This window comes from Pteropus medius, unplaced genomic scaffold, assembly GCF_902729225.1.
Source record: "Pteropus medius unplaced genomic scaffold, Ma_sr-lr_union100, whole genome shotgun sequence".
Lineage (NCBI taxonomy): Eukaryota > Metazoa > Chordata > Mammalia > Chiroptera > Pteropodidae > Pteropus > Pteropus medius.
The window spans coordinates 772,680-796,721 of record NW_024342647.1 but is presented as its reverse complement, the minus strand read 5'-3'; the positions used below and the strand labels follow the sequence as shown (position 1 = coordinate 796,721).

At 49.2% G+C, this 24,042-nt stretch overlaps 1 protein-coding gene across 3 annotated transcripts in view; it reads right to left on the bottom strand.

Moving 5' to 3' along the window:
* GGTA1 (glycoprotein alpha-galactosyltransferase 1 (inactive)) overlaps positions 1 to 23,662 on the bottom strand; it is a 45,667-nt gene extending 22,005 nt beyond the window's left edge. The window contains exons 1-2 of one of the 3 annotated variants that reach the window (XM_039866716.1): positions 23,467 to 23,659; positions 454 to 567 (exon numbers count right to left, since the gene is read on the bottom strand). The gene's annotated coding sequence lies outside the window, so the exon portion shown is untranslated. Of the gene's footprint in view, positions 1 to 453; positions 568 to 22,416; positions 23,446 to 23,466 lie in introns of those variants that run through there. The other 2 variants (XM_039866717.1, XM_039866718.1) reach the window with 2 other exon arrangements.
* Between the last annotated feature and the right edge of the window lie 380 nt (positions 23,663 to 24,042).

Below are 24,042 nucleotides of genomic sequence, written 5' to 3'. Positions count from 1 at the left end.
AATAGTGCAAGGGTTTTTCCAAAAGGAACAAGGTAAGGTAAACGAAGGGTCGACACCGGCCCAAGAAGGCTCTGAATCCACCCACAAGGGAGCTGCCCTGGGCACCGAGACTCAACACCCTGGCCCTGCACTCTCACTCTGAATCCTTCAGAGAAAAGCCCAGGCCGCAGCCACACACGCCAGAGCCCGGTGAGGTCCTGCCAGGGGGAGCAAAATTGAGCAGAACTTATAGCGAGGTCTCTGAGCCAGCATCCCACCAGCTCCCACTTCTAGATCCCATGCCAGGGAGAGAAGAACTTGGTCTTCTTCCAGAAGTACTAAGAGGGACCAACAAGAGGTTGTGGGGGCGGGGGGAAGTGAGGTTCCTCCCCCAGGTGGATCCACGCTGCAGCGGGTCGCAATTCCCCATGACCCCAACAAGGCAGAAACAAATAATTTCAACATTTCACATACCTCATCCTCTGCTTCTCTCTCCCCAGAGTAAAAGGCAAAACAAAGTTCTACTGAGCTCCGTTCGGGCAGGAGGAGGCAGGGCTGGGAGGAAGGGAAGATGCTGCCGTCCAACCCCTGTCAAAAGAATAAACAGCTGTTTCAGGAAGGAGGGGGGTAGACAAATCCCGCAGCTGCTAGAGGCTTTGTTCCTTGCTGGCCCGGGGAAATGGGCTGTTTATCAGGCCTGTTGACTCAGACCTACATGCCAAGGTAGCATACTTCTCTTTATGTGACCATGACCGGCCGGCCTCCCTCGCGGAGTGAAACTACAGGTCCAAACCGGGCCCGTTGCTGGAGGAGGGAAGGCCAGCAACGGGCCCATGAGAGGCTGCCCATGTCACTCACTCCTTGGCAAAAACGGGAACTGATCTGAACCTAAACCACCCCAGGAACAGCCGATGGAGAAATACAAAAAAAAATAATAAAAATAAAAATTTAAATGCAGAGGGGTGGTTGAAGGAGGGAGTCCTCAAGACCCTCGTGGAAATGCTATCTAAACGTTCCCCTGAGTGAAGCCTGTCCCCTACACCCCTCAGGCTCTGTGAGTTGTTGTGTGGGAACACTATTTTTAGGAAATGTTATAAAATCTCCCGCAATGCAAACCGAGCTGTAAGAACTGCTGAATAACGCTTAACCCTTCCCACACCCACTTCCTGCTCCTAAAATAGAATTTTCAAGTTGGAAGGACATTTTCAAGCATCAAAAACAGCTAAAGCTTTTTCAAAAAACACATGATGTCATTCTCAGAGCTTCAGAACGTGGAACGGAGGACACCCAAAGCTTTGGCTGAAGCAAAGAAACGAAACTCGAAGCCCCCTCACTCGAGCCCTCCCAAATGGCCCCCAGACGCCTCCCAGAAATAGCACCCAGAAACCCCAGACAAAGGAGAGGGGACCAAAATCTGACAGAGAAGCCAAGGATTGCCCCCCACCCCCAAAGGCTGCCGAATCCAGCCCCTTCCTCCTGTTCGCCAAAGAGAATTCCACAGGCCCCTCTTCTGGGGGCATGAGCTAGCTGACTACAATCTTTAGGGTCTGGAAGTTCTTCCTAACACCTTCCTTACATCCTTCCCGCTGGGATCTACCGAAGCTGATCAAATGCACACCCCACTCCCGTCATCTCACTCCAGGTCTCGATCCCCCAAATACACACGTAAGTTCATCAAAAGACGTAGCACCTCACAGCATACCCCAAACTGCAAACGACCCCAGGTCCCTCATCAGAGCAGATCCGTAGTGATCTAGCATGGGAGGGATTCTACACACAGCGGTGAGAATGCACCAGCCACAGCTACTAACATTGACAGGATGAGTTTCACACACCTGTACAGTACTGAGTGAAAGGAGATTTGAACGATTCCATTTATTCAAGTTCAAAACCAGGCAACCCCCATCTGTGGTGCTAGAAGCCAGGCTGGGGGTGGTAGAGAAAAGGAGGGGGCCCAGGGGCCCTGAGGGGCTGGTCACGTTGTTCCCTGAGCCGAGCGAGTAGTGTGTGTCTACTTGGTGAAAACCCATCACGAAATGTGCCTTTTCTGTGTGTATGTTAAGAACGAAAACAACCAGGACCCTTCCAGCTGGAAGCTGCCTTCTCTTGGCCGCTCTGTCTTCCCCTGACACTGGCTTGAGGGCCTCAGGACCGTGGACAGTCATGTCTGTTCCTCCTCTTGAAGTTCCCTGCCCCAATACCAAGCACCACCAAGCACCTCACTAAGGGTTCAGAGAAGATCTGTTGCAATAAATACCCCAGGAGTCTGGACCCATGGTCAATGGGGAGAGGGCAGATAACAATTTGAAAGCTAAGGAGCTGGGCTGAGATAAACTGGTCCTTTTGACAAGCAAGCACCAATCAGGGGTAACATGGGCTCCCCACTTTACAGTTCATGAAGCAGCCTCTCCTTTATGTTAGCAATCTTCACTCACAGGTGGTCATGGAAAAGAGGAGGCTCCAGAAGCCTCAGTGACTTGCTCAAGGTTGCCCGCTGGTAGGTCCAGTGCTGCTCTTCTGGCTGGGTTTGAGTCCCGGCTCTGCCCCTTATGCCTTGCAATCCGGGGCAACCTACCTACCTTTTCTGTGCCTTCGTTTCCACATCTGCAGCCAGGTGCCAGGTTGCCATAGGTGGAGGAATGAACCTCAGGTGAGGAAGTGATGTCAGTAAATGTAAGGACCTCTTTCTTTCTTTCTTTCTAGCATGGGAAGGGTTGGAGAGAGGGTATCAGCTGGAGAAGCCCTGGAGAAAAACGGACATGCTCCGGGGTACACCACTGACAGTGAGAACCCCTTGACGAGACAGAGCCGAAGAGAGAAAAGCTTTGGAGATTCAGGGGAGACGACAGGTGCTGGAGAGCAGCCCTGCTGGGGAGGTTGGAAGGGTCCCCCTAAGAGACGCAGAAGGTGCTTCTCCTTAGGCAAAAGGGAAGAAAAGCGGATGGGAGGGTTGGTGTTAAGTTTGGGAGACAAAGTGAGAAATTGATAAGTTCCCATTCAGAGCAGCTGAAGTGTGGAGAACAAGGTGGGCGGGGTGTGCACAGGCAACAGAGAAACTGTGGAATCGCCAGCCACGCGGATCATCTTGTCACCAGGAGCCTTGAATCCCCATTGTGCTGAAGAGTCTGCTTTTCATCCTGAAGGTGCTGGAGAATCCCGCAGTGAAGTTAGGCCAAGGGCATTACATGATTCGCTCTTTAGAAGAATTATATGGCTGCAGGGCGAGGGTAAAGAAAAATCTCCCAACAGGGAGACCGGCTGGGAGGCTGGGAGGCTGCTGGCCGAGGTCCAGGCGAGAGAGTGAAGACGTAAACCAATGGACCAAGCTGGAGGACAAAGCAGCGGCCATTTGAAACCCACAAAGGAAGGGCATCTTGAGACCGCCAGTCACAGGAAATCGATCCTCTTTCAAAGTGGGCAAAGGTGTCACCTTCTTGGTGAGTCCTTCCTGGATGTAAAACGACTTTGTTTTTATACTTCCCTTCTTTTAAATGTCTTTCTCCTTCTACCAGAATGTCAATGCTATGGGCAGATACTTTTGTATGTTTTGTACCATGTGAAAGTGCCTCTTATAGCACTCGGCACTCATACATCTTTCTAGGCTAAATGCACAGCTAGTACAGCGCTTGGCACCTAAGCGTTCAATAAATGTTAACTATTTCTGAAATGGATGGTAACAATAATATCAACAAGAAGAGTGAGCAATGGATGAAGGGAGTGAGTCAGACGCAAGTCAGGCCCAGTGCTACTCAGAGTGTGGACCATGAATGACCAGCAGCATCAGCATCATCTGGAAGCAAGTTAGAAATGCGGATCAAGCCCACCCGGCCCCGACCAACTGGGACACCCAGGGTGGGCTCCGGAATCTGTCTCTCATGGTCTCCAGGTGATCCTGACCCTTCCTAAGGTTTTCCACGCTCTGCTCCGAGCTGGTCCCCAGGTTTCTGGTTCGAGTCGGAGACTAGATGCTGTTGCCACTGACTGGAAAATGGATTGGAAGAGGTCAGGAGGGAGGGGGCAGCTGAGCTTCCTTCTGGATGTGTTGAGTTTGAAGAAACTGCGGGAGCCGGCTCAGCAACTGTGTCTTTGACGAAAAGCCTGGGTGGAGGCTGGTTTGGGAGTTGCCAGCAACTGAGGTGTTGCAGGCAAGAGAGGGCAGGTCTGAGGTGTGCTGACAGAGGGCAAGGTGGAGCATCCTTAATGGGCACCGCCCTAAAACCTGAGGGAGGGCCATCGCCAAGAGCCCGGAGAACCAGGAACAAAAGAGAAAATGGCAAACTCTGCTGACTCGGACGTGGGGGCTGCGAGGCAGAGTCGGGAAGGCTGCACTTGAAGTGCAGACTAGAGTCTCAGCTCGCCTACCAGCCCTTGGCGCTCTCATCTGACCACCTTTGGCCTCGTTTGCCTCTGGAAAACAGGAGGCCTGGACGAGAGTGCAGCTGTCTGGGAACCCCAAGGCATGCCAGGCAAACAGAGGTGTGGTCACACACAGAGGTTCTGTTTCCACCCTGCCGCTGACTCCAGGCAGCACCCTGCGACACCTGGTTGACTCCCACCTCGCCCACCTCTGTCAAGCGGGCAGGTCGGGCTTGCGTCTCTTACTCTACATTGTATCCTAGTTCTGGGGGGTCACGGTAGCCCTCATGTCCAGCCACAGACTCCAGGCGAAGACACCTCTTCCTAGGAGCAGTTGGCGCTTTCAAAGCCGCCAGCCAAAAGGTGTGCCTAATCCCAAGCTTATCTGAATAGTGTCAGAACCTCTGACAGTTTCGAAGAAGCCTTCTCTTCCCTCGGCCACAGTGGGAGGCCCTGGAACCAGCCAGGGGCACTTCCCGGGGGGAGAAGTAGAAGTTTTCAGACTGTTTCCTGCCCCGCTATCCCAGAGGCAGATACCGGCTCCCAGGGGGCTAGCTCCCCCAGGCCCAGCCTTGTTGCTCCTATGTGCTCCTCTGGCTGGCTGATGGCACAGTCTTCTAGGTGACATGGAGGAAAACGAGTCCCCCACCTCCGCAGGAGTTCAAGTCCCTTGGGCTTTTACAGCAGTGGTAACCTGTCAACGCTCCTTCTGTCCCACTAGCCCAGCCTCCCTCCCAAGCGTGGTCATCGTCCCACTCACAGCATCCATGCCAGACACTCTGCTTAAAGCCTTCTGAGTGATGAGTGACTCACCACCGCCTGGGCCTCCTGTTTCATCTCGGGACGATTCTGATTGTAAAACATCCTTTTCAGCGTGGAGCTGAGCTCGGCTTCCCAGAATGTCACTCGTAGTGAAGGCTACCATTCATTTGCATACGTCATCTCATCCGACCCTTATCAGAGGGTAAATAACAGAGACAAGATCACAGGGTGCCCAGCAGCACTGCAGCCCTGCTGGGATTATAGTGGAGCCAGCTACATAGTCCCAACCCGCCAGCCCAGGGACAGTGGCCGAGGTGGCAACTCACTGGATCCATCCACAGTTAGGGGACTGACTGGTGAGTGCGGTGGGCCAGAAAGTCAGGGCCGGGGGGGATGTAGTTAAACGCAATGAGAGACACATGATTTAACTGGCTGATGGGAGGGAGGGAGGCAGAGCTCACAGTATCCCTGTAAACGTGGGTTCTACTATTATCTGCATTTTACAGCGAAAGAAACCGAGGCTCAGAGAAGTGATCTCTCTTGCCCACGCTCAGACAGCTAAGGTCAGAGCCAGAACTAATCCAAGTCCGGCTGGCACAAAACCTTAACCACTTCTCGCTTTTAGCCAGAAGCCGTTTCATTCTCTCTGACCCTTTATCAGGCTTCTCTTCTGCACTTTTTATTACTACCACATAAATAAATCTTACCTCCCATTCCAGATTACAAACTCCTGAAGAGCAGAAATCTGTAGCTTATATAATAATAATAGTAATAGTGGTCACAGCAGTAGCAAATGCTATTGTTCACTGAATGCTTACAACACGCGAGGCTGTGTTCTAGGCAGTTTACATTCGTTATTCGATTCTCGCTAAACTTCGTAAGGTAGATGCTCAAATCATCCCCATTTTACAGATGAGAAAGCGTCTCAGTTTGAGCTGAAATTCAGCTCCTAATATTAACATTTTAATAACTGTAGTTCGATATGACTCATTTCCTCTCTAATCCTATTTATTTTATTTTTTTCATTTTGAAACATTCTCAGAAGAGGTCTGTCTGTAGGCTTCCTCAGATGCCAAAGGAGTCTGCAGCATGATAAAGGTTAGGAACCTCTGTGGAGGCAGGTGGCAGGGTTCCAGAGGCAGAACTGTCGTCTGTCTGTGCCACAGAACCAAGAGTTCCTGGCTGGTACCGGTTGAGGGACCCTGTCTCCTTTTTGCAAGGGTGGGGAGTGATTACTTGCTACTTTAGCCCACCCACACATTATAAATACATAAATATCGTAAATACTTTGACTTTAGCGGTGTGAGCCCATGTATAACATTCACCAAAATACATAAATCACTTGTTTCCCCAATTAAAACATAATTTTTAACCTCCAGTGTGCTAATTAGAAAAGCATCAGTCGTTGATCACAAATTGGAATAACAGGAGGGCTTGTGGCAGCTGCCTCTGGCTATGATGCTGGCTGGCCCCCACCCCAGATTCTGCATTCTCGAGAGCAGATTGGCTGACTACCTCCCCCCGAGACTGGCTTTCTTAGCATCTGCGCACTGGCTCAGTCCAGGCAGTGCTCACGCAGTAGCCCTTACCATATATACTGAAGTTTTATAAGGTAAATTCCAGGCAACCAAACAGATACACAGAATCACAAACCAGGCAGAGCCCTCTGGATTTCAGACAACCTGGCCTATGGTAGGACTTGGTGATAAGGGAGCCAAGGCCAATGCTCCCTGCCCAGACCAGATAGCTGCCCTCCTTGCCAGCTGGCCAGTGCCAAAAGCGAGGCCTCAGGACACCCGGGTACCAGTCCTGGCACTGCCTTGTTGGGCCGTATGACCTTCCGTAAGTTGTTGACTATCTGAGCCTCGCCTTTCTTATCTTTCAATATGGGGCTGTACTAGATCCCAGTCTTGTTGGTAAACGATCACAAAGCACCCACTATGTGCCCGGCACCACGGGGAATGTAGAAGCTACACAAGCTCTCTAAAGAGCTAACGTCCCAGTCAGGGAGGCTGGCCTGGAAGCAATGAACTCTTACACACAACAGAAAGAAGTGGATGAGAATGGAGATTCACGGAAGCCCCATGTCATGTCCTAGGGCCACAAAGGAGGGAGTCAGCCATCCTGCATGGCGCTGTGCAACCAGGCTTCAAAGAGGAACAGGCTAAGTTTGAACTGGGCCTCAAAGGGAGAGTAGGAGTCCTGTGGGTGGGGAAGGGCGTTCCAGGATGGAAGGGCGAGCACCTGCAATGCAGGGAGCTGGAATGGAGAGCAAGCCACAGAGCCCAGTGTGGACTGTGGGGCTGAGAGCTCCAGTCCTGGCCGTTCCCCACATTCACTGCTTGGGAGCCCATCAGGAAGAGTCCTGGGAACCTGTATTTTTAACAAGCTCCCTAAGTGATTCTGACCCACAGGCAGTAGGTGCTTTGTGTTGAGGAAATAAGTGAATGAGTAAATACAAAAATGAACTTGACCTCAGGCAAGTCCCTCCCTCGCAAGATGTCCACCCTTCTTTAGAGGTGCTGGATCAGCCCGATGGTTTTCAGACCATGTTCTGGAGGACCCCAGAATCTCCCCAAATCTCCCCCAAGGTCCCTCAGAGAGGAGAGGGGGAGGTTGAGAACGCGTTTCTGAGCCCCCGACCCACCCTGTGATAGATTCTCCTTTTATCTACTTGCTATTATGTACTGTGCTTCCATCTGCTATTTAGCTTGTAGTAAATTTTCCTTGGCTACAAAGAACTTTAAAACTACCGACCTGGATGACCCCTCAAGAATCCCTAAGGAGAAATTTTTAAATTCCTTGAAGGCAGGAAGCTATTTTTGTTGAACAGCGCATGAAGCTGTTTACCAGAAGCCAGTTATTTATTTTACCATCACGATTTAAAATATTTTGCTGTGGTCCAGAAAGCAAAGAGTGGAGAAAGAAACGCGGCACAGCAATACAACGGAATATCATGCAACCTTTAAAAAACAATGTTTTTAAAGAACAGTTAATAAAATGGAAAATTAAGTGAGAACATCACACATAAAATTGTACACAGACTATGATCTCGACAATGGGTGTTCTACATCAGAATTACTGGACAAGTATGATGGTTCCTCAAAAAATCAAACATGCAATTACCATATGATCCAGCAGTCCTAATTCTGGGTATATTTCCAAAAGAATCAAAAGGAGAAACTGGAAAAGGTATTTGTATGCCAAGGTCCAAGAAGCATTATTTGCAATAGCCAAAAAGGTGGAAATAATTCAAATGTCCATTGATGAATCAATGGATAAACAAAATGTCATATATACAGTCAATGGACTATTATTCAGCCTTAAAAAGGAAATTCTGACACATGCTACAATGTGGAAGAATCGCGAAGACATTATGTTAAGTGAAATAAGCCAGGCACAAAAGGACAAATATTATACGACTCGACTGAGAGGAGTCACCAAGAGTAGTCAAATTCATAGAGACTGAAAAGTGTTGAAATGGTAAAGTTTATATTTTTTATACATATTTTACCACACACACATACACACACACACACACACACACACACTGTCCAGAACTGGTCACGTGGTAATGGCGGTGGATTCTGGACAATGAGATCGTGGCAGTGATCATTTTCTCCTTTCTCCTCCTCTGCATTTTCCAAATGTTCTACAATGAAAATATATTAATTTTAAAACCAGACGAAAAGCTATTTAGTTAAATAAATCTGATGGCTCTCAGGCACTTTCCAGAAATGTTGCCTTTTATGTAAACATAAGCAATACTTTCTATACTTAATTAATAAAAGGAGCCAAGTTCAAGGATGCCAACTAAAGTATACACCAAACAGCTCAGTCAAAATAAATGACGGGCAGAGTGGTCCTCCTAAGACCAGTTGTTCTTGTCTGTATTTAAATATATTTCAGATAAAAATGAAACAAAAATAAATTCTCTAATGAGCCTCCCAAGAAGCTGTGTGGCTTGGAAAAGCTCAAACGCAATCTAAAGAGAGAAAGAACTACAGAAAAGTGGGGAGCAGCCAAAGTCTTTTTAGGGCATTAACTTACTGAAGCTGGGAAAGTCACTTTGTCAGTGAATTCCTATCCTTTGGTTTCTGGAAAATCTTCTTGTGTAGAATGAATTCCGAATCCAGAAGGGGCCCACCATTTGTATTTACTGCAAATCCATTTCTTCCTAACCCCACCCCACCCCAGATAAACGTGGAACAAATAAAAGATATTGGTTTAAAAGGCAGCCAGTGTATCTGCCTGCCAGGGTGCCCTCTGTCCTAAGCCACATGGAGCCACCTTTCCTGGCTCCTGGGCCCTCAGCTCAGTGCTGGCTCAAGTGCAGACAGACTGGAAGGTAGCTTCCCATACTGAACAAATGGGAAGAAGGTCACACACCTCGCAGGGTTGTCGTGAGGGTTAAATGGTGCTGCCCGGGGAAAGTGTCTACTGAGATGTTGGACGCATAGTAGGTGCTCGTAGCCTTCCTTCTTTATTTCCTAGAAGTTCACTATTCCAGAGTCATGTGTCTTTTCTGTCTTTTCTTTTTTCTTTTTTTTTAATTTAGGTGTATTAGTTGGCATAAAATCTTATATTAGTCATATTAGGTTATAATATAGTGATTCCCCATTTTTACACCTTACAATGTGATCACTCCACTAATTCTAGTGACCAATATAATTCTGTCACCATGCAAACTTATCCCAATATTATTGACTATACTCCCCTCCCTTTTCACCCACCCTCCCACTCCCTCCCTTCTGGTAATTATCCCTTTGGTCTCTGTTTCTATGAGTCTGTTTTGTTTTGTTTTGTTTTGTTTTGTTTTGTTTTTAGATTCCACCATAAGGTGTTTGTCTTTTTCTGTCTGACTTACCTCACTTAGCATAATACCCTCTAGATCTACCCATGTTGTCACAAATGGCAAGATTTCATTCTTTTTTATTATTGCATACTATTCCATTGTATATGTATTCCACATTTTCTTTATCCAATCATCTATCGATAGGCACTTAGGTTCCTGCCATATCTTGATTATTGTAAATAATGCTGCAATGAACATAGGGGTGCATCTTCCTTTTTAAATTAGTATTTTTGTTTTCTTTGGATAAATAACCCAGAAGTTGAATTGCTGGCTTGTATGGTATATCCATTTTTAGTTTTTTTCAGGAATCTCCATACTGTTTACCACTGGGGCTATACCAGTTTGTAAGATTCAAGTGTGTCTTGGGAGGCACTGGAGGGTTTTGGAGAGTCCCAAGTATAGTTAAAGCTGAGTGTCAGATTATAGGAATACGGTAAAACAGTGGGGCAGAGAGAGAACCTTTCAGACCTGGGGCTCTGGGACGGCCCGAGGGAGGCATGGGAGCGAGGCCCAGCAGCCCCACTGCCCAGGCTCCGGCTCGCACAGTGATTGGCAGGCACCGGGCCCTCTCGCAGGAAGTCTGAATGACATCCAAGACCAGAAATGTGGGCTCCATTTCACAGAGGAAGAAACAGGTGCTCGAAGAGGCTAGCTCGCACTCGGAGTCACACAGTTAGGAAACAGCCAGGTTTAGGGTTTTCTAAAACTCTCTAGGCCAGGGGTGGGGAGATGTCTCAGTAATTCCAGCTCCGACACTGACTCCCTTGTTTAGTTACTTGTTTACCTACTGCCTTCTCTTAAAAAAAAAAAAAAAAAAACCACTTTAAAGAAAGGGGGCGGGGAGAAGAAAGACTCTTTGAGGCACTGAATTAGATAGGTTTCCAATCTCTTTGGTTTTCTCATCTATAATATGAGGCATTTCCTGCCTCAAGACCCTTGCACATGCTCTTCCCTCTGCCTGGGCCGGCTTTCCGGACCCTCCCACATCCACTGACCCTCCTCCTAGTCCCTCGGGTTTCAGGCACGGTGTCACTTCCTAAGGGAATCTTCCCCATACTACCCTGATTCTCCTCGGTGGCAGCCTCTTACTTTCCTTCCGGGCAGGGGGCACACTGACTGCTATCTGGAGACATACACTCTATGGATATAACCCATGGTGTTTGTTGTAGGTTGATTCAGTATGAGTTCTCAGGGCTCTGCCCGAGGCCAGCTCTATGGTCTTAAGGAACTACCTTCCCACCCCGTTAACCTCCACCCTGTTCTCGAGTTCTCATCTACGCAACATGGGGAGAAAGGCTGGGGCACCTATTACATTTCTGCCAGCTTACACATTCTATGATTTTGTCATCTCAATAACAACAACGACAAAACACAAAAACCAAGAGAACAGAAAACAAACCAAACCCAAACCACTGTGATTCCAGCGTGCTCCGTGAGCTAGAACACATTCTTACATTCTCAGGGCCTCAATTTCCCTACTTATAAAACAAGCCTTGGGCACAATCTTCTAGGCCCTTTCTACCTCCACCAACTATAATTCCTGTAAGGAGGGCTCCACCTTCCCTTTGCCCTTCACCATGAACTCTACCTCAGCTCAGGCACACAAACAGGAAATGTGACATCCAGGAACAGAGTAGCAGCTAATTTCTCTGCAGCACTGGCAGGCTGATGGAAAACAAAGAGCTAAAGCCAGGACTCCATGCCCAAGACTTTTCTAAATAGCATGGGAGGACACTGTTGGTGTCTGGCTGGGCCTCCCATGCCACCCCATCCCAGAGTCTTCACAGGGTGCCCCACAGCACAGAATCAGCATATTGGCAGTCTCAGGGATGTCATCGAGTGACTGTTACTCTGATGCTTGAAAATGGTAAAACCCCAAGATTGAGCCAAAGGTCGGGGGCAGGATTCCTGAGCTCCAGCCAAGCCCACGTGATCGGATGGAAGGCTCCACCCCTCCCTGGGCCTGCGTTTCCCCATCTGTTGAGTGAGGGGACTAAATTCGGGGCTGTGCCAGCTCCCCGCTCACTCTGTTGTTTTCCTTCTGAGAACGGTCCGGTGCCACGATGAAGGGCACTGTCTCCTTGCCTGTGCCTAAGTCCCACATCTCTCCTTTACCGATTAGCCCTGGGAAATTTCTTCATATTTCTGTGCCTCAGTTTTTCTCCTTTGTAAACAGTAGGGTTTCTGGATAATGAACAGGCAGGGCTCCTGTCAAGCTCCCAGAATGCGTCTTGAGTGAGTGAACGCCCAGTAAGCGTGAGCTTTTACTGTTTTATAATAACCCTGCTCCCCGCATCGTGTTCCTTTCTCAGTTTGCCCACCCATAGAAGGGCAAGCAGAGTTCACAGAGCCCAGCCGGCCCTGTAGGCCATCCCTCAGAGAAATCGAATCTGAACCTCTGAACCTCAATTTGAGACAAGCATGGCAGGAAACAAACTGTAGGGAAAAAGGCAGAAAAATCCTATGATACTGCCTCAAAGCAGATGGGTCCAGGGGTCAGCTACTGCTCCAGGTTTTTGGGCATCAGAAGGCCTCTGGCTGCACCCGGATTCACTACTGGAGGGAGGGTCCCAGTTCACCCCACCTGGCCCTGGAGAGGACAATCTTTTGGAGAGGAGAACAATGAGACACAGACGATGCCGGGCCCGGGTGTATCTCTGTTCCTACGTCTGCTCTGAACCTCATGGGTAAAAAAGGAAGCTGGATTCAGCCATCTCAGCCCCCAACAGATGGTTCTGACAGGACTGTTGGCCTCTCACTGCCGGGTGCACAGAGGTCTGGGCGGCAGTGCCTCCCTCTGAATCTCACAGGGAGGGTCCCAGTTCCTGCCCTGATTGCAAACAGAGGGCACGGAGGGCACGCAAATACCTGCTTCCGCGGGGCCGACTGCTGTGAGCATGAACGCCACACTGACGATGTTCCCCAGGCAGGTGCCTCTCAACACACGTGCCTACAGACAGGTGTCTGCTCCGCCATCGGGAGGCACAGACATTGATAGTAACTCCTTTTTGCTGTATTTTACCAAGATACCAGTCCACAGAGAATTAGAAGTAAAGGAAGAACTGTTCGGCCACACTGGACTAGGCCAAACTGTTCGGCCCTCTGGTGCCACCCTCATTTGGCTCCAGTGGGCTCTGCGCTTCAGATGGAATTGTGGACCCCTACCTTGCTGAAACGACTCCCCCAGGCAGACCTCCCTTCTTGACGCTAGAGCATATCATTCAGCAGCAAATACATCGGGTCTCGTATTATCTGCGGCCACCGAATAGGCAGGGAGGGCCTGGCTTTCTCTCTCGGCACAGCCCAGAAGGCTGGCCAGGGACTGTGCAGGGACCAGGCATGGACGCTCAGGGAAGCCATTCTGCACTCCGTGTTAAAATGCTGTCCACAAAGGACAACACCCAAGAACTGGTGCACTAGCTCTGGTCCCAGAAGATGCTCGGGTGAGAATCTGGCCACATGGTACGGAAAGGTATAGAGCCTTTTTATAGCTGAAGGGAAGCTTGGTGGGTTTCTGCTCAACCCTTTTTTTTTTTTTTTTACAAATGGAGAAAGAGGCTCAAAAAAAAAAAAAATACACATTATAGCAGAAGCAGGATTTGAACCCTTGAAGGCTCCTTGCTCTACCTCCATTCATTCAATCGATCCATGGTTCCTGAGGGCCTACTATGTGCATGCAATGTTCTAAGCACTGGGGATTCAGTGGCGAATTGAACAGGGGAGTGCTCTCACAGAGCTCGAATTCTAGTTGATAAATAAATAAAAGAGATCATTATAATTAAATAATTAATTAAGGAAATAATTGTAGGTGGTGAAAAGGGTTATAAAGCAAATAAAAGACACTGATGGGTTAGAGTAGACTGGGGTGGGGTGGGGGGCTGTTTTTGGGGGGTGGCCTATTTGTACTGGTGTCTGTCTGGGGTCCCCAAGGACCTCCCAAGCCAGTAGCATGCTGCAGTTGGCTCTTGATGACTTGCAAGAGCCCATCGTCTAATTTTCAGGAATTTGGCAAGCAAGTTGTTAAACACGGCCACTATTAAAAATTACATAAGCTTACACAGCCATTATTAAAAATTAAATTATATAAACTTACAACTAAATGAATTCTTTTCAGAACGGAGGTAATCATCAAAACTCAGCACTTCCGAACTGTTTTACTACATGGTATGTACTCTCGAGGTTCCTGAAATCTATTGTGTCTAGACGGAGTGGAAAATAACTAACATCACACTGCCAGTTCAAGTGACAGCTTGAAACCGGGTATGGTAGACATATTTATATGACGGAAAGAGGCAACCGCCCCCCTATCAGGGCTTTTATTTTTCAAAGAGCTGGTTGCAAAACCTTTACCAGCACGCTGCAGCCTCCAGCTCTAATCCAGGCCTTCTGTGTTCATAGGAGTCCCTGGGGGTTTGTTCGGGGCTGGCCCGTGCCCCCAGTCACGTGGGCGTGACCTCTCCTTTCCCTTTTTCAGTGTTTCTACTGTGAGGAAGCAAAGCTGAGGTCTCTAAACAGATTTGTCTATTCCTGCAAAAGAACTGCTCTCTTCAACACTATTTATCGAGGGTCTGCAAAAAGGTGATTCATTCATTTATTTGTTTGTTTCTTTTTGAGAAATTCAACCCCACCGTAAGTATCCCGAGGAGGGAAAAATCGAAAGGAATCCCGCAGAAAATCTCTTTATAAATGTGTACGGTCACTTCTGCGTTCTTCTACATTTTCGCATGCTGGGTTTTCCTTCCTTCGAGGACATAGCTGGTCTGATAGCCACTGAACGAAGTCACAGTCATGTCTGCTACTAATAGTAAAAACAGTCGCGGCCATTTAATAGTACCACATATCAAGCACTACACACAGTGATGTTATCTCTAAAATCCACACGAACCCGTTTTACACATGAGAATGTTGAGGTTCAGAGGTTCAAGAACTTGACTAAGGCCAGGCTGCCCCTCTAAGAGATCCCCAGAAGACTTTTCCTTCCTGTAGCTGTGATCCTGTGACTCTCTTTAGACCCGAAAGAGTCTGTGGCACTATAGGGTCCCCCATCTCTGGTGGCTTCCGTGGATTTTGAGACTGCTGAGCTTAAAGGCAGCAGCCACCTCCCACCACCAGAGCAGAGCAAACCAGACGCCCCTGGAATGCAGGGGTGTGACCCAGACCTGGCCAGGTAGCAGTTTTGCACCATAAAGTGACACGCAAGTCTGGATGCAGGTGAAATGTTACAGCAGCTTCAGTGGCAGAAAGATGTAGAATTAGCTCCTATGCGGGCCCCTGACTGTGTAGCCCGTTGCTCGATTTCTACTAGTTCTGGCCAGCCTGGTTTTCTAGCCATCTTGGGGATACCGTGAGCAATAAAAAAATCCTTTCAATGCAGGCTTTTTTGGCCTCAGTCAGCTAGAATCTTTGTCTGTTGCTTGCAACTATAATTTCTGAACGGGACAGCTTCTCATGTGCTACTCAGAACATCAACCCCAAATGTTTACTAAGCGTTTTCACTCCAGGGAATGACCTGCTAAGCACTCAGTTAAATTTGAACACAGGAAGATTAATTCTCGTTCCCCTTGCACAGCCCTGGCCAACATGCAAACATAGCATTTGCTATACAAAATACCAGTCACACACAACCACAGGATGAGTCAACCAAGAGTGAATCCGGCCCCGGCCCCTGCTCTCAAGGAGCTTGTCCCCCTACAAGCAAACCTTGCCCTTGATTTTGAGAAGTGTCTTGGCCTTGCTCACAGATATGTCAGGCAAGTTCCTCTCAGGAACATCTGGCCGATCGCTTGAGAAGTCCCTGAGGGAGGGGCAAAGAGGGCAGGGGCACAGCTGCACGTGGATGTTGCCAACACCAGTGCCTCCCGCTGGCCCATGGCCTCAGGTTTGCTCCCTCCTCCATGCTCCCTCTGCAGCTCCCCCATCACTAGGGCCATCTGATTCTGGAACAGCCAGGAGGATGTCAGAATGACAGGTTTTCACAGCCTCTTCTTTCTGCCTGATATTTCTCTCTCTTCGTCCTCTAACTCTTCCAGGGCTCAGTTTAAAGGTCATTTCCTTAAGGAAGCCCTCCCAGACCACCTCAGGCCCCTGTGACACCCACCCTGCACTTGTCCTTCGTGGCTTTTGCTGTGCAAGTGGTTGTCTAATGACTGTCTCCCAAGCTAAATCCCAGCCTCCCCTGGGCAGGGATTGTGTCTCTGTTCACTGCTACATGTCAGGTGTCTAGCACAGCACATAGTAGGTGCTCAATAAACTCTGGATGTATTAATAAGTGAGAGTGAATTTATGGTGGCTCAGGGAACGTTGAATGAATACCTGATTCATACATGAGCCTCCGGAACAGGTATATCTTCTAGAATCACAGTTTCTGGTGCCCAAACTGGCAAGTGGGGGCCAAAAACTTGGGGTCCCTCTGGGCCGCTTCTTCCTTGTAAGTTTTTAGTTCAACTGTTCTTTTCTCATAGGATTGGACTTGTTTAACAGCAGGTGTTGCTCAGAGAGAAGTTTGCTAGATCACGACCTCGTGCCATTTTACTGATGGGAAAACTGAGACTCCGACAGCTCCCACCACTGGCAGCACCAGCATCAGGTGGCAAAAGACCAGCTCACTTTCAGCCCAGAGTTCTTTTCAGTGTCCTATCCCTAGTCAATGCCATGTCCAGTGCCTTTAAAGCAAGGCTCCTAAACATGAGGGCACTCGGACCAGGATGGAATTTAAAACTTTTATTAAGAACTAATCACAAGACCTGGCCTCTCTCTCTCTCTGCAGCTTCTTTCCAATAGCTGCTTTTCGCTCCCTCTGGCTGACTTCTGTCTATGCAGGGCCAGGCGGGGGCTGTCTCCTGGGCTGGGCATGGATCTGTGCCCCCACAGAGTCTCTGCAGCCACCCCCAGCGACCCTCCACCTTCACTCCGCATCCCACCCAGGTCTCCAAGCCACACTGTGTTTGGAGTCAGAACAGGGCTCTGATGCCTCAATCATGCCACTCCAATCTGAGACTTTGGCCAAAACTTTAATATGCGAAGGCTCAGTTTTCCCATGTGTAAAACGGGGGAATAATTACTCATTTGCAGACCTCACAGGGCTTTTGTGAGGCTCAAGCGAGATCAATCTATGACCTCACGCTTCAACCCTTTTCCCGTTTAGGAAAAAAAAGTGCAGCTCGCTGCCAGCGTTCATTTAACATCACACATAGGAATGCTACTTTTTCTAGAACTCGACATTTTCAACGATCGAACTACTAAAAACAGAATGCTATGAATAAAATGATGTCATTTGTTTCCAAAGACTATTGATATACTAGAGAGATGCAAAAGTAATTTAAAAAAGCGAGATATTCAATAGCAAACTTTGGGGGCAAGGTTAGGACTGTAATCCACGAGTTACCTCGGGGTAAATGCCACCGCCACAAGCGCCGCTGGCGAACATTCTCGGGGCAAACGGGAAAAGGGTCGCGCTGTCGACTATGTAGAGAACTAGAATGATAATAATTCTATATTTATTTTTCTGTCTCCCCCAGGGTCTTGCTGTTAACCCATAGCCAGCCAGGGCCCATTCTCCCTACCCAGCCTCTCCACACCACTCAACCCTCCTGGACCACGTTTTCGGGTGTGTTCTCTCCGGGCTGTCCTCCTCCATGTCAGATCACTCTGTGTCCCAGTTAGGACCTGGCCCAAATGGCGGCCCCATGCTTTACCCTGCCATTCACATCTGCCAAAGACACACAGTGAAAACAATGTCCATAATATCTTTCTACCTATGTGCGTTTATCCCATCTTTCACAATTCCTTATGCTACCTGACACCAGTGACAGAAGTCTTTGCTCATGTAAATGGACATAATTTTTCTGTTTTCAATGCAGGGACCACTTTCCCTGGGTTATCTCATCTCCGACCAAGGCCTTAAATACCATCCATGTGAAAACGCCTCTCAAAGCGGTACCTTCAGGCTAGACCTTTGTCCTGAGTGTTACAGAGATATGCTCAACTGTCTGCTAGATAGCTACATTTGTTTTACTGGAGATTTAGATGACATATTTTTACTTTCTCTTTTTAGAACCGAAGGACTTTTAGAAATAATTCTGGATTTCGTATACTAAATGATGACCCCTTCGCTTTCAGTCCAGGGACCAAATCTGCATCATTCTTTGACTTTCCAGACTAACCCACCTGGCCACCCTCCCTCAGGAGGAAAGGCAGAGCAGAGCTCCTGTCAGCAGCCCTCAGCCTACTATGCCGGAGATGCGGTGCCTCGCCCCAGGTCTGATAGCCATTAAGGATGCAAACTCAGGCAGCGGGCCTCTAGAGGCCACACCTACCCACCAGAGGGGGTCAAATAAAGAGAGCGGTGGTCTTGAGCAGTGTGTCCTCACTCCAGCAGCTCACAGCCAAGGAGAGGAGAAGTGATGACATGCAACAGAATGTACCTGGGGCCAGGTACTGCGGGATGCCCAGGGAGCTGGGGTGGGGGTTGGGGGAGAGCACGCGACTTATGGGAAGTGGGATGAAGAGTTTGGCTTCATAGAGAGGATGATGATGAAACTGGGTCTCGAAGGCTGAGTAGGAGTCTGCAGGAGGGGTTTGGGGAGGTGGTGGTGAGGGCGTTCCAAGCAGAGGGAGCTGCCTGGGGAAAAGCCCAGAGGCATCAAACCAGTAGAGGGTTTCATGAATTGCAGTAGTTCCCTGAGGTTGGAGCAGAAATTCTAAGGAGTAAGATGACAAGAGTGATGAGGAAGTCAGAGAGCAGCTCATGCAAGACCTTGGATGCCACCTAAAGAATATGCGCTTTATCCCGCAGTCAGAGGAGAGCCTTGGAAAACACAATCGGTTTGGTGTCTGGAAGGAAGACTTAGGCTGCGGTGACAAGATGTACCAGAGGACACAAGACTGAAGTGGAGAATAGGGAAGGCATAGAGCAGGGGTCCGGGCTGGAGAAGGGTTCATCTCGACCAAGCAAGGGCAGTGGGGATGAACTGGGTCATACATTTGATGAGGTTGAGGAGAGGGGAAGGGAGGTGACTCCCAGACAGAGGGACCATATGTGCAAAGATAAGAGAGATCTGAAAGGTCATTGCCATGGTTGATGAAGGGAGAGCAACTGTGCCAAAGAGTAGGCTGTGTGATGGGGATTAGCTTGCAGATATAAGTGGGGACCTGCATCAGGGAGTTATTAACAAATATATGTGGTCAATTGGATCATTATTCTCGAGTATCATTCCCTGCCAATCAGCGGAATATATATTTCTGCCCCACTGCTTTTGGATTTGGTCAAATGACTGGCTTTGTTTTGACCAGTGGAATGTGGGTAAAGTGACTGTGCCAGTTCAGAGTTGGGGCTTGAAGAGGAATCATGTCACCTCTTTCTCCAGCTCTCACCACAAAAATAACACGTACCGGATAAAAGCAGCTTCTTCAACCCGGGTACTAGAATGAGAAGACACATGGAACAGATCTTCAGGAGGGTTGGCACCTGGAGCAGAGCTACAGAAACCATGCAGCTGCAACTGCCCAACAGCTGTCATGTAATGTGTCTAATGAATAAACCTTTGTGGTCATAAGTTAAGACTTGGGGTTGTTTGTTATATAGCATAGCCGTAGCAAAAGCTGACTGATACACACTATATATATGACTTGAGAAGGGAGCAGATGATGAAGAACCTTATACATCATGATTAGGAGTTGTGCCTAGGAAGAGTCAACAGAGAATTTTTGTAGCTGAAAGATGAGCTTGATGACGAGCTTTCTCATCTTCGTTCATTCACGTCCGGTCTCACAGGTGAAGACATCCATCTTTCTTGCAAAGCCAGCCCTCCCCATTCCCTCCTGCTCCTCCAGCACCTTGCTCTATAGGCCACCCCCTCTCTCTCCTGCACTGAATATCTCTCACTTGTCTTTTCCATTCTAAAACTCGTTCCAGCAACCCGTCTTTCTACAATTATTGCTCATTCTTTCCCCTGCTCTTCTCAAACAAACTTTTTGCAAGACTTGATTATTCTCACCATCGCTCCTTTCTATCACCTATCAACAATCTAGCTTGCCTGCCTTCTATTCCACCAAAAGTGCTTTTGGTGTATTTCAGTAATCTTTTAATTGCACAGTGCATTTTCCAGACCTTATCTTCCTAGACTGCTCCACACCATATAGCATGGAACTAAATTCATTATCTCCTCTGCCCCGAACATTCCTCTTTACATATTCTCTCAGCCAGTGGTACCATCATCTATCCAGTGACCCATGACAGAGAGCCAACATGAGGTAAAGAATTCCGTTCCGGACTTGAGTTTGTACTGTCTTTGAGATATACGAGAAGAGATGTCCTATGGGCAGTTAAACATGTGACTTGGGGACCCAAAACCGATCCGCACTAGAGATGAAGATGATTGCTATGGAAGTAGCATGAGCTATGAGCCTGGATGAACTTGCCTAGTTTACAGAGTACAGGTACCAGGTCTTTCAATCTCAGGTAATACGGAGAACTCTCCTGAGCCAGAAATTCCTATCCCTAAGGTCACAATTTCAACCACTAGTTGGTTCCTTCCCTCCCTGGTCACGGTTCTCAGTGGCCTCCACAGCACCATCTTATTTCATATTCTGGCCCCTTCTCCAACAACTCTTAAAATTCCATCGTAAAACAGAAGGGGTAAGATACCTCCACTCGGTCACTAAAATGGCAAAAACCAAAGACTGATGATACTCAGTCTTGTCGAGGATATGGAACAATCGATTACAAGCCTCTTATACTGAGGTGGGAATGGAAAACGGTATATACCCTGTGACCCAACAATTTCACTTCTAAGGGAAACAAAGGTCCACAAAAGAATTCTATAAGAAATAACAGCCCAAACTGAGAATAACCCAAATGTCCAAGAACAGAATAAGTAGGCAAATTGTGGTACATCCATACAATGGAATACTACTTATCAATAAAAGGAACAAACTACTCACAGATGAAACGACACAGATAAATTTAAAAAACACTGTGTCCAGTGAAATGAACCAGATGTCACAGAGACATACGTGTAATTCCAGTTACATGACATCCAAGAGTAGGTGAAATTAATCAATCGTGATAAAATCAGAAAGTGGTTACCTGGACCGGCAAAAGGAAAATTAATTGGAAATGGGAACTTCCTAGGATAATGCAAATATTTTATGTCTTGTTTTGGGAGGTGGTTACACAGGTATAAACAACTGACAAAACTTATTGAACCAAGAAAAAACCCACAACAACTTATTGATCCAAACACTTAACATTTGTAGATTTTATTGTACATAAATTATACTTTAACAATTAGAAAAAGCATTTTTAAAGTATCTGTAAAATAAACGCTAAAAAGAAAATACCAAGCAGAAAACATATTCGTTTTAAGTAAAATTATATTTATACCATGAATGTGCTATGAGCGTCGAGCCCCCCACTCAATGCGGCCTCCCCTTTCGGCCATTCTCCCTTCGTCTCCATCTTGATGACATCTGTCCATTGGCCATTTTCTAGCCATCACGAGAGATGGTATAATGGGGAGAGTACACACCTTAGAGCCAGACAGAGCTGCATTCACACTCAGCCATGATTTAAGGCCTCTCTGAATCTTCATATCCTCAACTGTGAAACGAGTTCATGATACCTACCCTACCCTACCCTACCCTACCCTGGTGGGCTGGGCTAAGGAAGGGGCAGTGTGCTGACTAGCTCCTGGGGAACCTAATTCTTTCTGACCTTAGCCTGTGAAACCAACTCACATGTGAACATACATCCCTTACAGTCCTGGAATAGCTCAGAGAAAGAGATCCACAAGCTTCTCTCCCAGAAGGGTAAAGAGGCCACTTTGGGGCTCTGGAGTCAGGTTCTCAGTGAGCTGTAGAAATGACCGCTTAGAGCCACAACAGCCAGGGACCTGCGGCTGGTCTCTGACTTAGAGGACAGCTTCCCTGATAAGGTTTGGCTATGAGAAGATCCTACCCACATCGCTTTGCATACCTCTTGACTCAGTTTCTCCAGGTTGGATCTGAAGCATCTGAGATCAAAAACAGCCTCTGGGGTTTCCCAGGATATAAAAGAGATAAGGGCAGAACCCAACTAGTTCTGCCTGAAAGTGCGGGAGGAGTCAGAGCCCAGCCCCCCCCTCCAGGCTCCCCTCCCCCACCATGTTGGCCCTTGAGCCAGGATCCTTGGGGCACAGTTTGAAATCCCCTGACCCAGGTAAACCTTAGAGCTTCTTTCACTGTTCCTGCTCTGCCTTATTCAGTCATTGAGCACCTGTAACTTGTAACAGTAACTGGGATCCGCACCTGCCCCCCATCTGGTAAGGGAGGCAAAGGACACCAAGAGATTAACTCCAAACAAGGTAGAACTTGCTTAGTAAGGCCAAAGCAGCACCGAAGTGCGACGGAATAACCATATTCCATTACCCTACACCCGCCCCCAACCCGAACGCTCGCGAGCCCCTCCGCGCTTGGCATTTCCTTACTCAGAGCAGTATCTTCTTTTATCCGTGGTTGTCTGGGAAAGTGTCTCCCAGCTGGGAGGCGCCAAGGCCAGGGCTACCCGCTGCACCTCCTGCCTCCTGAGACACCCCTATTTCCACGTGAATGAAAGAGGCAACGAGGCCTGCTCAGGAGCCAGAAGGGAGGTAAAAGCCAAGCGAAACCACAAAAGCAGCCGCCCGGGCCTGGGTTCCTTCCTGGGGGGAGGAGCGGCGCCGACGACCTCGGAGCCGGCCTCAGTCCCCGCGGCCAGCGGCGAGACTGGGGAATCTCGAGCCGCTCCACTCTCCCTGCGCGCTGACGTTTTTTTCCACTTCACTGTTTCTTGGACGCCTTTCAAGAGTTTGTGCAATCATTCTGTTTAGCTGTTTTCCTGCCAGTTTCAAACGTGGGGTGATGTCCCTTTCGGGTGGGAACGGAGTGGTTTGAGGAGTTGAGGGGACCCGTTCACCTCCCATCACATCAATGCAGCAGGCCCTTTTGCTGACAAAGTTACAAAGTCTGAAACTTTCCGCATGCCAGGTTTTTGGCTTGGTCCTCAGATCCGAGAGCTCTCTGACCTCCCCCTGCGCTCAAGGGTTCATGCGCCCCTCATTCTACCCACCCGAGCTCCCTCTCCCCGGAGGCATCCTCTTCCCATCTTGTCCTGGGTGACGGCAAAGCTTGCTCCCTGCCCCACAGTCGGGGACACGCTTCCCAGTGCTTTCCACACTTCCTCGGGGTTCCTCCCCGTGCCCGCTAAGCCTCCCCTCTCCAGCCCCCATCCCGAGGACCCGAGGCGTAGACCTCAGCCCGCAGCCCCTCGGGCCCGAGTCTAGAAGGCTGGGCAGAGGCAGCAACAGGGACAGGATGACGACAGGGATGGGGTCCAATTCGGGAGGGAGCGACGAGAACAAAAGCAGGGTCACGGGCAGGGCAGAAATCGGGCAGGGCGGGAGCGGTGGCCCGCTCCTCTCTCTCTGTTGCCCCTCAGCCCCTGGGCTGGGCCCGGCTTGAGGATTCGGGGGGCTCGGGCGGCGCCCCGCAGGACCCACCTGATCCGCAGAAGCTGGACGCGCTCGGGTCTGGACCGCGCCTCGGCTCCCGGCCTCGGCGGCGCCCTCGGCTGTCGGAACAGCGGCCGCGCCGCCTCAGCCCGAGCCTGACGTGCTGTGTCGCCTGCGCCCGGGCCAGCTGCCGGGCGCTCCTACCGGGCAGCGGGCAGCGGGCAGCGGGCAGCGCGCAGCGGGCAGGGGAGCGAGCGAGCGGCGCGCTCCCGGCTCCGCACTGCTCCGGGCTGTTTATGCAAAGCGGGTCCCGCCCCGGACACAGACAGTTGGGAGGCTGGCCGCGCCTGGGCGCGGGTGCTGGCGTGTGGGTGTCTAGTGGCCCGGAGGCTCGGAGGCCGAGGGGGTGTTTGTTTCATTTCACTCAGGCAGAAAAAAGCCTGAAACCAGCAAAAAAGAAAAAAAATCCCTGGTGACGTTGGCTGGGCCTTTTTGCCATCTCGGGCCTGCACGTGGTGAGGGTGGGGGTTGGAGGACCCGGAGTCAGAGGGGTGGGGTGAGGTCTGTCACCCTACAGTGCAGGGAGGGGCGTCTGTCCCCTGGCGCACCGCCACACGTGGTGAA